At 45.1% G+C, this 18,156-nt stretch overlaps 1 protein-coding gene across 8 annotated transcripts in view; it reads right to left on the reverse strand.

Annotated features, from left to right (window-relative positions):
• The window catches only part of C3_2H2orf76 (chromosome 3_2 C2orf76 homolog), a 438,804-nt gene that overhangs the window by 64,719 nt on the left and 355,929 nt on the right, over window positions 1–18,156 (reverse strand). Inside the window, exon 1 of one of the 8 annotated variants that reach the window (XM_085647479.1) lies at window positions 11,637–11,767. The exons of the other annotated variants lie outside the window; for them this stretch is intronic. The gene's annotated coding sequence lies outside the window, so the exon portion shown is untranslated. Of the gene's footprint in view, window positions 1–11,636; window positions 11,768–18,156 lie in introns of those variants that run through there. 8 annotated transcript variants of the gene reach the window in all.

Consider the following 18,156-nt stretch of genomic DNA (forward strand, 5'->3'; position numbering starts at 1 on the left):
GTATTTATGCTGACAGACCCAAAACCTTTTGTGGTTGTGTGTATGTGTTGTGTGTGGTTGTGTGTGTGTGGTTGTGTGTGTGTGGTTGTGTGCATTTGTGTGCATTTTTGGTTATGTGTGTGTGGTTGTGTGTGTGTGATTGCGTGTGGTTGTTTGTGTGGTTGTGTGTGCGGTTGTGGTTGTGTGTGTGTGGTTGTGTGTGAGTGGTTTTGTTGTTGTGGTTGTGTGTGTGTGGTTGTGGTTGTGTGTGTGTTGTGTTGTGGTTGTGTTTGTGGTTGTGTGTGTGGTTGTGTGTGGTTGTGTATGTGTGGTTGTGTGTGTGGTTGTGGTTGTGTGTGTGGTTGTGGTTGGTTGTGTGGTTGTGGTTGTGTGGTTGTGTGTGTGGTTGTGTGTGTGGTTGTGTGTGTGGTTGTGGTTGTGTGTGTGGTTATGGTTGTGTGTGTGGTTATGGTTGTGTGTGTGGTTATGGTTGTGTGTGTGGTTATGGTTGTGTGTGTGTGTGTGTGGTTGTGTCTGTGTGGTTGTGTGTGTGTGGTTGTGTGTGTGTGGTTGTGTGTGTGTGGTTGTGGTTGTGTGTGGTTGTGTGTGGTTGTGGTTGTGCTTGGTTGTGTGTGTGTGGTTGTGGTTGTGTGTGTGACTGTGGTTGTGTATGGTTTATTTATTTATTTATTTTTAGGTTTATATAGCGCTAGAATCGACTCCAATGGAGTATCTCTGCGCTTTTCGGTAATCGGTAAACCAAGGACAAGATGATGGGGAGGCTAGATCTCATTCTTAAACAGCACAGTTTTAAGGAGTTTCCTGTAGGTAAGATGTTCCTTGCATTGTCTTAATGATAAAGGAAGTTTATTCCACAATGTGGGGCCAGTAATAGATAAAGCTTTATTCCCATGTCGGGCTTTTTTTGCACGAGGGATCACCAAGAGGAGGTTATTACTAGATCTTAGTGATCGGAGCGGAATGTAGGGAACAAATTTATTTTGTAAATAGACGGGCCCTTGACCATTTATGCATTTGTGGATAAGGCAACATATCTTAAATTTTATCCTCTGACGGATCGACAGCCAGTGTAGCTGATCCAGGAGGGGTTTGGAAGCAGTTCTGGGGGGGACATTAAGGACCAGGCGAGCTGCCGTGTTCTGAATGACCTGCAGTTTATTCAAAACACTTTCGTTGGCAGAAAGAAGCAGGCCATTGCAGTAGTCAATCCTACTTAAAACCAAGGTCTGGACCAAGGTTCTCTTACAGGAATCTGGCAAGAGGGGAAAGATTTTCCGTAACAAACTAATAGTGTAAAAGCAGATTCCTGAAGTGTAGTTGACATGTTGTTTGAAAAGCAAGTCCTGATCCAGACGAATCCCAAGGTTCTTCACAACCTGTTTAGGTTCAGGAACAATTCCCAGATCAGGCGGCCACCAGTCAGGGGTCCACAACATTTTTGCCTCACCAAACAACATTACTTCCGTTTTACTGACATTACACTGGAGAAAGTTGGAAGACATCCAGCGAGCCACTGCCTTCATGCCAGCAGAAAAGGAATTCTTCATCTCAGCGGAGAGGGTTTTGAAAGGAAAGAGAAGCTGGGTGTCATCAGCGTACGACACTGGAATGAAACCATATCTTCTCATCAATCTAGCCAATGGTGCTACATATATATTAAAAAGGGTTGGGCTCAAACAGGAGCCCTGGGGCACCCCCTTAGAAATCTCAATCTCCGCTGAGCGGTAGGAGTCCATAATAACCCTCTGGGAACGATTAAGGAGAAAGCTTTCCAGCCATTCGATGGCCCTATCCTTGATGCCAGCGTTCGATAACCGTTCAATAAGAATGGTATGTGAAACGGTATCAAACGCTGCTGAAAGATCTAAGAGCACAAGGATTACTGAAAAGCCCCTGTCCTGATACATCTGTAGGTCATCTGTGACAGACAGAAGAGTAGACTCCGTACTGTGTTTGGGCCTAAACCATGACTGAGAATAGTCCAAAGCCCCCACAAGTTCGATGTAATTGGACAAGTGGTGATTGACATGTTTCTCAGCCAGTTTCCCTAAGAATGGTAATAGGGATATAGGCCTAAGGTTGGTTAGGTCAGTCCATGGAATAGAAGTGTTTTTCCTAATGGGTCTGACCAAAGCTCGTTTCCAGTCTCTTGGTACAGTACCTGAGCTAAGTGAGAGATTGACCAATCCTTCAAATATAGGACAAAGTTGTTCGCTCAGGCCAGGTATGATCCTGGCTGGAATGTTATCATCAGGACTGCCACTTTTAATCTGAGAAGTGAGTAAAAGTGTTTCTTGTAGAGAAATAGATGGAAAGCATGTTAACATATGCTTTTTTTGCTTAGGTTCATCATCCATTTCAGATAACACTCTATCCATGGAGACACTTTTGTTGGCGCATATTATTTTATCATAAATAAGATCAATTTTTTTCGCAAAAAAGCATGAAATTTCCTCGCATAGCTGTTTGGAACCTAACTCAACAGATTCACATGCTGCAGGTTTGGTAAAGGTTTGTAGGATTTGATATAAAACCCTAGAAGAGTTTCCTGCAGCTGTGATTTGGGCTGTGATGTGGTTTTTGCGAGCAGTGCGAATAGCTTTATGATATATGCGTAGTGAGTCCCAGTATTTTGTTTTATCTTCCGCCAGGTGAGAAAGTCTCCACTTTTTTTCCAGTTTTCTAGCATTGAGTTTTAGTATCCTAAGGTTATCCGAAAACCAGATTTCCTGATTCTTGGTCGGTCTGGAGTTAAATCGCTTCAGAGGAGCAATTTTATCTATAGTTTGTGTAATGGCTCTATTAAATTTTTTAAGGGCAGAATCAATACATGTTTGTGTGGGATAGGAGGAAAAAATAAAGTTTTTCTTCAAAGTGCCATCATTAACTTTATGCCATTGTCTATATGTCCTGGGTAATGGGGCTGGGCGGGAGGAAATATCCCTCAAATGCTGAGTACAAAATTCAGCCAGGAAATGGTCAGTCCAACTAACCTGTTTAGCAGGTGAACAGGAAATCAATGAAAAATTAGAAAAAATCAGGTCCAAGGTGTGACCTGCCTGGTGTGTAGGGCCACAATTACGTTTCAGCAGTCCTAGGGTGGCCATGTCAAGTAACACTGATTGAGCTTCATTACAGTCTAACTTGTCACTATGGACATTGAAATCCCCGACCAATATAAAATCACTGTTGTTGTCAACATAAGGGGCAAGTAGCTCCATCAGTGTGCTCGAGAAATTGTTACAGGGTCCCGGGGGACGATATACTAAGGCACCCTTTATATTTTCTTTAGAAGACAGTTTGTGTGTGGTTGTGTGTGTGTGTTTGAGATTGTGTGTGTGGTTGTGTGAGTGTGTGTTGTGTGTGTGTTTGTGGCTGTGTGTGTGTGTGTGGTTGTGTGCGTGTGTGGTTGTGTGTGGGTCTGTGTGTGTGTGGTTGTGTGTGTGTGTGGTTGTGTGCGTGTGTGGTTGTGTGCGTGTGTGGTTGTGTGTGGTTGTGTGCGTGTGTGGTTGTGTGCGTGTGTGGTTGTGTGCGTGTGTGGTTGTGTGTGTGTGTTGTTGTGTGTGTGTTTGTGGTTGTGTAGTTGTGTGTGTGTGTGTGTGTGGTTGTGTGTATGGTTGTGTGTGGTTGTGTGTGTGGTTGTGTGTGTGGTTGTGTTTGTGGTTGTGTGTGGTTGTGTGTGTTTGTGTGTGTGGTTGTGTGAGTGGCTGTGGTTGTGTGTGTGGTTGGGTGGTTGTGTGTGGTTGTGTGTGCATGTCGTTGTGTGGTTGTGTGTGGTTGTGATTGTGTGTGTGGTTGTGGTGGTGTGTGTGTGTGGTTGTGGTTTTGTGTGGTTGTGTGTGTATGTGTGGTTGTGTGTTTGTATAGTTGTTTGTGTGTGGTTGTGTGTGTGGTTGTGGTTGTTTGTGTGGTTGTGTGTGTGGTTGTGTGTGTGTGTGTGTGATTGTTCGTGTGTGGTTGTGTGTGTGGTTGTGTGTGTGTATTTGAGGTTGTGTGTGTCATGTGTGTGTGGTTGTGTGCATGTGTGTGGTTGTGTGTGTGGTTGTGTGTGTGGTTGTGTGTGTGGTTGTGTGTGTGGTTGTGGTTGTGTGTGTGGTTGTGTGTGTGGTTGTGTGTGTGGTTGTGTGTGGTTGTGTGTGTGGTTGTGTGTTGTGTGTGTGATTGTGCGTGTTGTTGTGTGTGTGGTTGTGTGTGTGGTTGTGTGTGTGTGGTTGTGTATGTGGTTGCGTGTGTGGTTGGGTGGTTGGATGTGTGTGTCTGTGGTTGTATGTGTGTGTGTGGTTGTGTGTGTGTGTGTGGTTGTGTGTGTTTGTTTGTGTGTGTGTTTGGTTGTGGTTGTGTGTGTTTGTGTGTGTGTGTTTGGTTGTGGTTGTGTGTGGTTGTGTGTGTGTGTGTGTGGTTGTGGTTGTGTGTGTGGTTGTGTTTGTGTGTTTGTGTGGTTGTGTGTGTGTGTGGTTGTGTGCGTGTGGTTGTGTGTGCGTGTGGTTGTGTGTGTGGTTGTGTGTGTGGTTGTGTGTGTGGTTGTGTGTGTGGTTGTGTGTTGTGTGTGTGATTGTGCGTGTTGTTGTGTTTGTGGTTGTGTGTGTGGTTGTGTGTGTGTGGTTGTGTATGTGGTTGCGTGTGTGGTTGGGTGGTTGGATGTGTGTGTCTGTGGTTGTATGTGTGTGTGTGGTTGTGTGTGTGTGGTTGTGTGTGTTTGTGTGTGTGTTTGGTTGTGGTTTTGTGTGTGTTTGGTTGTGGTTGTGTGTGGTTGTGTGTGTGGTTGTGGTTGTGTGTGTGTGTGGTTGTGTGTGTGTGTGTGGTTGTGTGTGGTTGTGTGTGTGGTTGTGTGCGTGTTGTTGTGTGTGGTTGTGTGTGGTTGTGTGTGTGGTTGTGTGTGTGGTTGTGTGTGTGGTTGTGTGTGGTTGTGTGTGGTTGTGTGTGGTTGTGTGTGGTTGTGTGTGTGTTGTGTGTGTTGTGTGTGTGTTGTGTGTGTGTTGTGTGTGTTGTGTGTGTTGTGTGTGTTTGTGGTTTTGTGTAGTGTGTGTGGTTGGGTGTGGTTGTGTGCGTGGTTGTGTGTGTTGTGTTTGTGGTTGTGTGTGTGGTTGTGTGTGTGGTTGTGTGTGTGGTTGTGTGTGTGGTTGTGTATGTTGCTGTGTTTCTGGTTGTGTGTGTGGGGTTGTGTGTGTGGGGTTGGGTGTGTGGGGTTGGGTGTGTGTGTGGTTGGGTGTGTGTGTGGTTGGGTGTGTGTGTGGTTGGGTGTGTGTGTGGTTGGGTGGTTGTGTGTGTGTGTGGTTGTGTGTGTGGTTGGGTGTGGTTGTGTGCATTTGTGTGTGTGTGGTTGTGTGTGTACGCTTGCATCACACCCCTGATAACCAGCTGCTGAAACTCGCTCTTGGTTCATGGTAGGAGCCTCAACCGGGTGAGTGTGCACGCCTATGATGGGGAGCATTGGCACGGAAAATATCACTGGAACAAAATACACATTGCAGCAAAGGGTGTACTACGCTAATGGGAAGGTCTCCCGTATTTATAGCATGTGAAACTAAGAATTTGGAAATGAGCACAGATTCCGGAGTAGAGGTTCAGTGACAACCCCCACCTAACATGTTTATTACTCTCCCAACACATCTCAAGTCTCCAGCTGTGTCAATACTGCAACACTCTGAATGCCGTTTGTACATTTAGAAACCAATGTTAATTCAGTTACTTATTGGCCTATTTCCCCTGATGCTTGATCATCACAGGGTGCTGACCTGCGAGAAGCCTCGTTTTTATGGCTAATAGCCAAATATTATGCGTAAAGGCATGACACACATCAGCTTGCACGGACATGCCAGTGTATGTGTGGATTAAAAGCATTGCGTGTGCAACGCATCTGCGATTTCCACCCTGACGCAAGAATGTGTAGGCGTTTGTAAAGCAAACAAATCTAATGGCGCCAACAGGTGTTTAAATAATACCCTTTATTATTATCCTACTCAACAGCATAATAGTTAATGCGAGGCATTTTTATATTTTTGTAAACGATGCCAGGGGCTTAAATATACACGTTGTTATACGCCAAAACCGGCAAAAGGGTGTAGAGCACTGTGTTTGCCCATGGCGCTGCAAGTGTGGTCGACTTAGCCAATGGAGTGGTTTTTTGGGGGGTTAGGGGGTCCCTCAGAGTGTGCTCATATTTGCATCCTTCACCTTCGCACATTATTGAGGCATTAAAAAACAAGTGTAAGTAAATATGCCACGTAAAACAAGCTGATCGCAGCAAAAAGAAGTGGATGCATGCTTGTTTGCTGTCAGTTCCCCCGGGGCACAAGCAGGCATCCACTTCTGTCAGGACAGCTAATCGCAGCGAAAATGACAGAAGTGGATGCCTGCTTGTGCCCCGAGGGGACTGACAAAAAAAACGAGGGCGAGAGAGGCAGGGGAGTGAGAGTAGAGCAATATAAACAAGCGCACGTGGTGACTTTAATTACAAACAGATGGCCCCTTTCTATAGGTCACTCCTAGAGCAGCGAATCGAGCAGAGCATCAAAGGGCTGGGTGAGAAGGGAGGGGGGAATGGAAGGAGCAGTGGAGCAGAGCGCCTAAAGTGAAAGAAAGCTAGAATCGAGCAGAGCATCAAAGGGCTGGGTGAGAAGGGAGGGGGGAATGGAAGGAGCAGTGGAGCAGAGCGGCTAAAGTGAAAGAAAGCTAGAAGGGAGGGGGGAGTGGGAGCAGCTGTGCACGTGCATGTGATCGTGCACTCAAGGTTTAGGCCAGCCAAAACTGTGGGTAGCACTTTGAAATTCCCACATATAAAATGTCTCTTCGAGCCTTTGGCTCGCGAGACCTAAAAATACATATCTACCATCCGCGCCACTGGGACTTCTTTGCGATGTTGCATAAGACAGACATACCTCATTAAACTGGAGAGTAAGTAATTGCGAAATAGATTGCAAGGTAAATAGAATTACCACATTATATACAGCCTTTGCATGAGGCGTATTATTGTGTTTCAGACTAGGTTTCCCTTAAATTCAGAAGGAGGAGTGGGTTTTAGCTAGAAGTTTCCTCAATGGTGACCCATTATGTCCTCAATCAATTACAACTGACATTCCTTAACCACTTATTGCCATACCTGGCTTCTAAATAACATGTACTAAAGGAGATAGGTGACTTCAACTGCGTGATGAACACACACATCTGAAAAGGCCCTACCGACTACTGCTGGGGTCTCCACAAGTAAACATTAAGAAAAATTGGGAAGATGGGTTGCAGGATGCATCATCGATGCACACAGGCTTATGTAGCCTGTGGATGGGGATTTTCCTTTTTTCACCCACACATGATCTTTACACCAAGCTATGCATGTTTTTAGGTCTCGCATAGCGTTGCAGCACAACTCGCTTTGCGAGGCATGCAGTATACACTATAGTGAGGGGAAGCTCCGCCCACTTTCCGGCCATATTTTTGATTAGCTTCAATCATAATTTCTGCTTTGTGTTTGGCTTGTTAATCCCGCCTCCCGACGGCTATGTCGTAATTTTTCACCTTCCGTGGCTATCAGCCCCTTTACTTGAAAAAGTTTTGTTCCCCTGCCTCCCCCCATTAAAATGCAATAGGTCTCGCGTAAATACGAGTCCTATTGCATTTTAAATGCTTGTTTATGGTGTGATTGGTGGGTGAATTTGTACTCGGTCTCGCATGCGCGCGATGCCTTACATCATACGCATGCGCGACAAGTGGCTTCACGGCACGAGGCAGAGACAGCGCAAGCACTGAAGCAGGACGAGGTGAAGTGCTCCCTCCTCCTCACCCGCATGACTAGGCCTGGGTTTCTATTACACGTTGTTTCAAAGGAGTCAGAATCACTTGTGTCGGAGTCAAAGCTGTATTTGAACACAGCTTCCACTCAGACACAAGTGATTCTGACTCCTTCCACACAGCGCAACAGCACTAGTGAACCAGCACAGAAGCACACGTGCTAACGTGCAGCAGCACCTCACAGGCTAACCACAAAGGTGCACTTGAGGGACAACACATCAGCGCAGCAGTAAGCAATATATTCTCTTATTGCTTCCAGCTGTTTTTTTGGGGGCTTATTGTGCCGGGCACGATTTTTAAGAGCACCGCTTTATCTTAACTCTCAAGTTACTTGGGCTTTCGTGGTGCAAAGCGGAGCAGCACCTTTGTTACTTTCACCATTACTGTTGCCATGACATTTCTACACTCTGAAAAGGCCAGGATCTCTTTCAGAGGGCAGCAGCACACCAAGAACAGCATTATATCCACCCTGCAGTAGCGACAGTGTGTATCCATTGCAGGGCTAGAATTTGTATAACAGAACTCCAGTTTACACGCCATTTTGACATTGCTTTTACTTGGCAGCTCTGGCCATAACGCCACATCCTCCACAGGTAATAGTCCACCTTCGTGACAATGCCTTCTTCAGCGATGCTGTGTCTCCACGTTTCCTTTGCGAATTATGATAACTTTGTGTGTACACCGTGTAGCTTTCATCCCCGGGTCATTAAATTCCCTGGAGACTACTTATCTCACTGCCATCTAAATACTTAAGCTTTGCCCCATAATGAGCGGAGCGTGATGTCTGTAAGCTCAGAAACACTGTGTTAAATAGATCTCGACTGCAGAGCTAAGGCATGCATGCTCTCAGTGAGGCTTTTAATATTTATTTTTGAGGATCTTGTCTCAGTTAAAAACAAGTTACAGTGTAGCTGTGAGGCTAATAGCGGTGTTCAGTTTCAAAGCTGTGCGTGGATTTCCCAATTTAATTGTCTTTAGCTTTATGGAGATTCGTTGCCTAGTCACATCATGAAGTTTATTGCATTCATTAGCGATGATGAATGTGTGCCAATTTTTTCACTATCCAGTTATTTTTGCTAGTTACATCCAAAACGGAACACAGACAGCAATTCCCCCCTCCCCCCCAGTCATTTTTGTTTCGGAGCGGTCACTGTTCCATTACAGTATAATGGATGCCCGGAAGATGAACACCCCTGTTCATGATAAAAAAGGACCACAGACAGACAGCAAGCTAAAGACGTGGCGAGTTCACTTAAGGCTGCAGTACAGTAGCAGAAGAATTACAAATGGAGAACTCTGTGATAAGACTACGGTAGCATGGTCTGTTCATTTTGTGCAGAGTATGTTTGTCTGGTGAAGTACTGCACTCGCTGTACCGCCCACACGCATGCCAAGGTAGAAGTGAGGACTGAACTTCAGGGCAGAAAAAAGCAGAGTGCAGGCTGGCTGTAGAGAAATGGGAATGGAAAAAAGCCGAGCACCTTCATAACAAGCATTTACAATGCAACGGTCTCGGCATTGTTAAAGTTAGAGCTATTGGCATTGCTCATGATATTATTTTTGTTTATGTTTTTAAAACATTTAACCCCTTCGCTGCGGCGGGAATTCCGCCGCAGCGCTGGGGGGGGGGGTTGGGGGGCAGCGCGGTGGCGCTGTGCTCATGACGGAGCCACTCCGTCATGAGCCACGGTTGAGCTGTGCTCATGACGGAGTGGTTCCGTCATGACTCCGCCCACGGCGCTAATCGCCCGCACAGGCGGGGAATTAGCGCCACGTGGGAGGAGCGGCCGCCAACGGCCGCGGCATGACGGAACCACTCCGTCATGAGCACAAGGCAACCGTGGCTCATGACGGAATGGCTCCGTCATGAGCAGGGGAGGGGTTAAAGAAACGGCATTGTTATTTACAATGTCAATAGCTTAATCACTCTCAAATTAGTATGGACACTCCCTTGAACTAAGCTGACCAGGCGTTTTCCAAGCCAAATCATGAGGATTGTAATCGTCCCAGTTTCCAGTCGCCGAATAATCTTGAATATTTGTCGCCCCCCCCCCGCTTCCAGGAGCCCAAAGTCACACGTGCATTGCGTGATATTTCCAGGCCCTGTGAGGTTACAGGCTGCTTACTGTAGACCCCCCCCCCCCAATATATTCTGTTTTTTTTCCTCGGGGCAGGACACCCCCCACGGCTGGGCCAGCAGTACATTTGCACCCCGAAAAGACCAATTACCATCGCCCCCCCACCCCCAGCCAAACATTTAAAGCGCTAAACCTGGCTCAATCCACTACCACTTGTTATTCCGACCCGGTGTCTGCACTAATTTACGGCTGAGATTCACACAAAGTGTCAATGTTGTTTCTGGTGTAACCGAGAATCCAGACCGATTCTAGGGCTAGTAGCACACAATGGGTCTACGCTTAATATTGCCGAGGCTCACACAATGTGTCAGTGCTTTTTCTGGTCTAAACGAGAATGAGACATAGTGCTGTGTCCTCACCGATTCTAGATCGAGTAGCACAACATGCGTCAGGGCTAAATATGAGCAGGGATCACAAAACGAGTGGGTGCTGTTTCCTGATGAATTAGGAATCGGACCAGGTATCAGGACTGATTCTGGGGCAATTATCACCCGATATGTCAGTGCTCAATATGGTATAACGTCAGAGTTGATTGTAAAGTAATGGAAAAATCAGATAAACGGTCAGCGTTGATTTTAGAACACCCCAAAACGCCGCCCCTACAGGTTAGTAAAAATAACATAATTGAGTTACAGTGGGCCTCACACAGTAACACTCAAAAGCCCGGTGCAACTGCACCTGTTGCACCAATGATAGCTAGGCCCCTATTACGTTTTTTGTGTGAGAATTCCTGCTTCTCGCAGTGTGCCAGGCAACATCCCTCTGCTACCTCTGCATTCTAGTTATTGTAAACATTCATTTCGCCACAAAAAAATAAATAAATGCGCAGACTGAAGAGATGGGGTCAAAAAAATCTCAAAAGTAATGAGCGAGGGAGAACTGGTGGCCGGGGATTGAATAGTAAAGTTTCAGATCACAACCGTACCAAAGGGCAATCAAGTTAGCTTTTAGAGAGGCCCGAGCTTCCGACCATGGTTTTCTTGAAACCAGGCTTTACTTGAAAACAGATGACTGGACTCTCCACAGCTACCCCGGCGTGATGCGCCTCCGAGTACTCCCGCGTGACCGGGGCTGGCAGCATCCGAGAGGGCGTGGAGTCCACAGGAGACCAGCCCGCCTACACACATCCCCACTCCCTCCCACGGCCACTGCCGGACACACAGGAGATACTGCAAGCCATGGGTGGGTGGCGTAACACACGCCGAAGTACAGCGTGGCAAGCTGCAGCCACGGGAATTCTTGTTCTACATAAAATGAAATAAATTGCGAGTGCTACGTGAGCACGCTGGGGAATGGTTTGATCCTCCGAAACATCGCAGCCTTTCAAAGCAGTCGATAAGTAGAGTCACTTTTCCGTCATGTCGTTTAATGTTAAAAGCATGACACTGGGAAGAAGCAGGCGTGGCTTAGTGAAACTGGACTTTTTCTCTGGAGGTCATCGCCTCTAAACGGCAGGTGGGTCTGGGGATGAGTGCGTTACAAGCAGAGTCGCTTATGTGACTGGGCACACGGGCTGTTCACACGCACCAGCATGCCAGAACATCTCTCCACAGACCAGCCCACTTCTTCCTGTGAACTTTCCTCCACATTAGTCACATGATCTAGGTATGCATTTCCCTCCAAGTTCCAGTAGGCCACATGTAATCCCTTTCCTAATTAATTAAAACATTGTTATACACATTTGCAGTTTAAAACAAGAACCGATAGAATTACCTCACATCCTGCAGCAGACATATCTTGTCGGCTCCTGGGACATTTAAAGGGCCAGCACGGGCCTGGCACAGTTCACCCCTTCTTGAATCCGTGCTCTCGTCCCCCCATTCCAGCTCTCCTTGCTGCTGTCTGGTGAACAGCGGAGACAAATTAGCATTCCTGCCCCTGATCTCACGGCAACTAAGAGAAAACCCCCGGGACCGAAGGGGGCAGGGGAGGCCCTTCCTCCTGCTCTTTCACCTCTGCCACTCAAGCATGCTGCTGCCTCCTGGGGCTGCTGGCGTTACAAGCTTATTGTATTTGCACAAAACAACACAAAGCTTCCCTCTGTGCTGGTTCTGCGGCCTCCGGCAAACACAGCCTGCAGAAAACCACATGCCAGCAAGGAATCAAACTGGTATGGCCCTGTCCTGCACTCTCCTCTAGAGGGGATTCACAACGCAGCGCATCTTTCCATAAACCGCAACTGTTATCCCACGTTTGTTGCTTAAAAAGAAAATACTAAAAAACAATGCTTGACCATGACAAACTACTGGGTCTCTCCCAAAGACCCCTCGAATGTAGAGTCCCTTCCCCTCCCCCTGAAACGCAGCATCGTTTTCGGATTCGGGGGCGTGTTAAACACGCCCAGAGAAAGAATCGAAAAAAAACACGCCCCCGAATACGAAAAGGACGGGGCTTGTTCATTGGCACCAACTGCTTCCCCACACAAGTAATTAGCTTCTAATTAAGGAAAGCTGATTTAGAAAATTCAAGCACGACAAAATTATCTTTTTATTTACAAAGTGGAAAATAGCTTGTGCTCTGCGATGAAATATGTCACTTGATATCTCTGTTTTCACGGTTCTCGGACTAGACTAAACATTTGCTCCATAGGGTGCACATGATCACTGACTGGCATGTTAGTTTACTGATAGCATTGCCATCAGGGCAGGAGTGTTTCTCAGTTCATGTTTAAGCACTCACTGTTAGAACTGGGGATCTCTTGTTGGCCGAAATAGGTACCTTTGTCCAAGTAGGGACCTTGCTTCTATTTAGGGTTAGGGGGATACACACTTTAGATAACCCCTGCTCACCACCTTGGTAGCTTGGCACGAGCGGACAGGTTTATCCCAAAAACACAAATAGACAATAATATTTTTTTCAAGTCTTTTATTTTCAGTGATATGACCACCGAAGGCCCTGCTTTTATATGAAACACAGAGCTTTGGACTATACCATTCCACGCTGAAAGGCAATATTTCTCTACATGTGCTCCCATACCTGGCGTGTCACGCAGTTTGGTGCTTACTTTCCCTTTATATTAAAGAATAGTAGATGTTTCAGCACCCAGGCTAATATACTGCATTGCTAAATACATATAAGGTCCCAAAGGCGAGACCGATGCATTGCAAATGCTTGTTTTGTTTTATTTGTGCTCTCTGCAGTTACCAGGGCCATCCGCACATACTGAATACCGAGCAAAAGCTATTTCAAATCACAACCCCCTGTTAATTACATTATGATGGGGCATGTAGTTCATCTGCAAACCAATCTGGTGTTTGCAGTCTACATAATATTGCGAGTCAATTTGCTACTATTTTCAAGAAAATGCTGGCTTAGTTAGTGAAATACTTGTGAAACAGGAGGTGCTAAAAGTTTATATCAGAGGCATATGAATAAAGACCTTGCATGATATGCATATTAGAACTTGACAGGTAAATTGAGGAACTAGAGAATGATCTGATGGCTATGCTCAGATCTTCGCACATCATAGGCTACACGCATATCAAGGGACGTCAATGTATACAATCAATTTTATGTATCATTGTGGGAGTTTGTCCTTTTATGGATGTTTTACCGAATAAAGTAATTGACGTGAATCAGCAACGTTTACTAGTTGGTGCTTTCAAGGTATAGACATCCCGCTACCTGGGATGTAATTGCCAAAACCAGGGAAGCCATGGTTGGCATACAAATATCAGGGAAATATACCAAAGCACACATGGTAGTCCAAAAGTAAAAGTACATTTAATGGAAAACAAGTTTCTTTCTGCAAAGTTGAGGTTATGTTGCTGTGGAAGTGGATTTTTAATAACCCACTGGTGCAGGGTCACCCTTTATTCCATGGGTTCTTAACAAGGAAGGAGGAATCGACACTGGAGCGAAGTACAAACCATAGGTCCTTTAACCCCTTCGGTGCCCGCCCCTTTTCCCGCCCTGTGCCGGCCGTTACATTAGCGGGCGGGGTTTGTGACGAGCTGGACTCGTCATGGGCACAGCGCCACCGCGGCCCATGACGAGTCCAGCTCGTCACGGGCACCGAAGAGGTTAACTAGCATTCATGAATGGGGCTCCGTCCGACAAGCACCTTAGAGATACTCAAGGAGAGAGCACACCGAACGATGGTTACGTGGGTTTTTATAGCAAAGATCACAAACAAGGGACGCCCAGAGGTAAATCAAGCTTTGGGAAGAACACACAAATTAAATAATCGGTAAGAATCAACAGTCTTGGTGCCCTGTGTAACTGTCGCGTCCTGAAGCTGCACAACAAGATATGCTATCTGAGCAAACTTTACTTGAGGCTTTACCACTGACTGAAAAACCCCATGCAGATGCCAGCTGTCCATTTGCGCGGACTCTGCATGTATACACAGCCTACAATGCTCCAATCTAGATTCTTTACTCATGTTTATACAGATGCGGTGTCAAGGAAAGAGCCAGGCTGAAAGCAGGCCAGGGGTGAGAAATGAATGAGGTATAGCTTAATCAAAAAACGAGAGAAACAGATTTTACATTTTAACAGTCCTTCCTTTTCAGCTATGCTGAATCCATTCTAAAAAAGTACATATATTAATCTAGAATGCTGATATTCATAAATTCATAAATTTCAGTGTGCGTCATCATTTCTCGATTCAATTCATTTACATGAATCGGGGAGGTTTAATATGATAACAAGTGGTTATACAAGCTGTACATATCGTAGGAACACATTGAATGCAGCAAGTGAGAAAAATGGCTCCTTTAATTACTATTCCCATTAATAATTTCCAACCCCAAATGGAAATAAGTCCCTGTAACCATTCAGACCAGGACCATGTTCCTTGGTTTTGATGTATTTTTGTAGCTATTTTATGTAATTTGGAAATGGAATAATAGACAGAAGGGACGTGGTCAGGTATGAACATCCAACAGCTACTACCGATGATGCGACATGCTCCACCACGATCGGCGAGTACTACATCAAGCACCATTCTGTTTTGAAGAGTTACAATCCTTGTAATTTGGAGCTCTTCTGTAATATTTCCTAGAGACATTGCTGTCTGATTAGTCACTGCTTCTACCACTTGGGTCAGGCGTCTAATCTTTCTACTATTTAGGACCGCACCAACAAAGAAAAAGAGAGTCTCAAAATAAAATCAACGTTTTGTTGTAATGCTGTTATCAGTCTGATCTACCTCATCATTATTTATAGTTCTTTTAAATCTATTCAAAGAAATGTCATTAAACAGTTTCTGGTCTTTGTGATAAGAGGCAGATGCTAAAAACACAGGGGGAAGCAAAAATGACACATAACAGATGCCGGACCAACTGACTGGTAGATGATAATAACACTTACTTCATTTGTGGAAACAAAGGTTATGGGAAGATAAAAAACTGCTATTGTTCGTTCCAATGATATGCAACACAGTAGTACAGTCACTTTTTCCCACGGGAATACTTCCAATGCTGGTCACACAAAGTTCTGCTCGGGCTCTGGTTACAGCGATAACAGTAGGCCCATTACCCTTGGCTGTTCGAGTGTTTGGAAAAACATATCTCGTGGAGGAATTCCCTCTGCGATACTCCTCCATTTCCCATACAGTTCCTTTGGCTTGTGGATCCCCTTCCTCATAGGGGTAACAAACCTTGTTGAGCTGGGCTTTGAGTATTCTTATATCAACTTGAGTGATATTACTAATTGCAGAGGCCCACAAAAGTGCGAACCAGGCTCTACAGGAGCCATTGTGTGAAAATGGCAAGGGAATTAAAGGTGTTCCTCCCTTCTTCTGATGAGCTGGCATCATTCCACATACCCAGCAGTTGCTAGTGTTCGTAGCATTAGGAGTATGAATTGGTGACCAATCAAGTTAAAAAATAACATAGGTCCACAACCCAGGCGAGGCACAAATTTAATCAACAGAATAACTGCTACGGGCAACTTATTAAGAAACTACAAGACAATGACAATATGATCATCCGCCAAGCAGATAAGGGCGGTAATATTGTCCTTTGGCATCGCAAAATGTATTTGGAGGAAGCACTGTCCCACTTGAATGACCGCCATTGTTACAGACGTAGCGATTGGAACACTGTCAAGGCAGCATGGAATGGCTTCCACACTAAATTACTATCATGAAAAAGTGCCGGATTACTCAGCAGTGATTAATTTAAGTTCCTCAAGGTGAATCATAAAGTCATTCTGGTCTTTTATCTAATCCCTAAGATTCATAAGGACCCATCCAATCCCCCCGGGAGACCAATTATATCAGCAGGGAACACCATTATGGAAAATGCTTCCCGATACATCGACTACTTCCTTCAGGAGCACGTCAAACGTCTACCATCGTACCTGCAGGACACGGGGGACTTTGAGAAAAATTGAGACAGTTACCTGGCAAAATGATTATCTGCTAATCACTCTTGACGTCTCTGCCTTATACACAAGTATAAACCATCTGGATGATATAATGGCAGTTGAGCACTTCTTAAAGACTAAACCGTTATGCATGATGTATCATAACAAAATGATTGTCGACATGATTTCAACTTGTCTCAATAATAACTACTTTTTGTTCCAGAGCCAAGTATTCCAACAGATGAGAGTGGTGGCGATGGGGGCTTGCTTCTCCCCCAGCTACGCCGGTCTTCACATGGGACTGTGGGAGGAGCAAGTCCTCAAAACCAGACAGGAGGAAGTCCTTACCAACAATATAGTAGTTTGGTACTGCTATATTGACGACCTCTTCCTCATTTGGAAGGGCTCTGTTACAGCAGCTCAGGTGTTTATCCATGAAATCAATGAAAACAATCTCAATTTGCGGTTCACTGCACATGTTAGCCAGCAGTCAGCAAACTTTCTGGATGTGGAAGTGTATGTCGAGGAAGGCAAGCTGGAAACAAGATTGCATCGCAAGACCATAGCAGGCAACACGGTGCTCCACGCCACCAGTCATCATCTGGACCATCTGATACGCAGCATCCCCTACGGTGAGATGCTGCGCATTAGACATATCTGCAGTCTGGATGATGACGGTTTTCGAGCCCAGAGTGAGAGCAAGGGTAGGTTTCTGGCCATAGGATACCACACAGACATGGTTGATAAAGCTATTATGAAAACTAGATCCATGTCTAGATCCCTGGCCTTAGGTGCGGGTCCTAAGTCAAATAGATCGGCCGAGATACCTACCACTTCCTCGGATCCGTTTAGATTGATAATATCATACAACCGCCAACATAGTGCTCTGCTCAAAATCATTAACAAAAATTGGGTAGTTATCCGCAATGACCCTGTGATTGGTTCATCGGTTACAAAGGCACCCAAATTAACCTTTCGAAAGGCTCGCTCCATTTGTGATATGCTTGTGAAAAGTAGTCCGGAGGTGGTGACCACCAGTACATGGTTACAGACAACTAAAGGGTTCATCAAATGCTCAATGTGTAAAGCTTTTAAATTGGGCAAGAGTAAAACATCTTACAAAACTCCCTTCCACGATGCACCCATAACCATATCCTTGTATGACTTGTAAGACAGAATTTGCAGTTTATGTGCTGGAGTGTACGTGTGGCCTGCAATATGTTGGTAGCACCAAGTTGCAGGTTCACAAGCGTATACTCCAGCACATGAGGTCAATCAAAAATCAAGCTGCAGCTTACCCAGTAGCCAGGCATTTTGCAGATGTCCATGGGAGTTGCCTGGATCACCTCAGCTACTATGTGGTGGACACAGTTCCGCCGCTCGGGCGTGGTGGTGATCGTGAAGGCCTTTTGAGGAAATTAGAAACTAGATATATCCTGAAACTTGACACCAAAACGCCTAATGGATTGAACGCCAGTGCAGACTTTTTTACTTGGTTGTAGAGTAACCCATCAATTGATTAATTATGAACAAATAGGATATTTTGTGGAATAAATGTCTTTTAACAATTTCAGTACATTCTTCCAGAACATGAATTCAGATACCTGACCTCCTATAACAACCAGAGGCATTTTTGTAACTTCTGATTTTTTTTATATTTTTGCACAATACGTTTAGGCACGAGCACGTAGCTAAGGCGTAGCAGACATTAAGTTATTTGTGTGGCTCTATTTAATGCCACTGTTTACACATAGAAAAGACAGTTAGTGATTCTTTTTTCACAGCCTAATATGAATTGAACACGATTTTAAATATTTATGGTGTAATAGGTGTAAGGTTTTAAATCTTATTCATTAAATTAATTTTAAGATTTTTACAGGGCTATATTCAGATTTTAGTAATCTAGCAGAGTTTTTTAGAT

Source organism: Triturus cristatus, chromosome 3_2 (assembly GCF_964204655.1).
Source record: "Triturus cristatus chromosome 3_2, aTriCri1.1, whole genome shotgun sequence".
Lineage (NCBI taxonomy): Eukaryota > Metazoa > Chordata > Amphibia > Caudata > Salamandridae > Triturus > Triturus cristatus.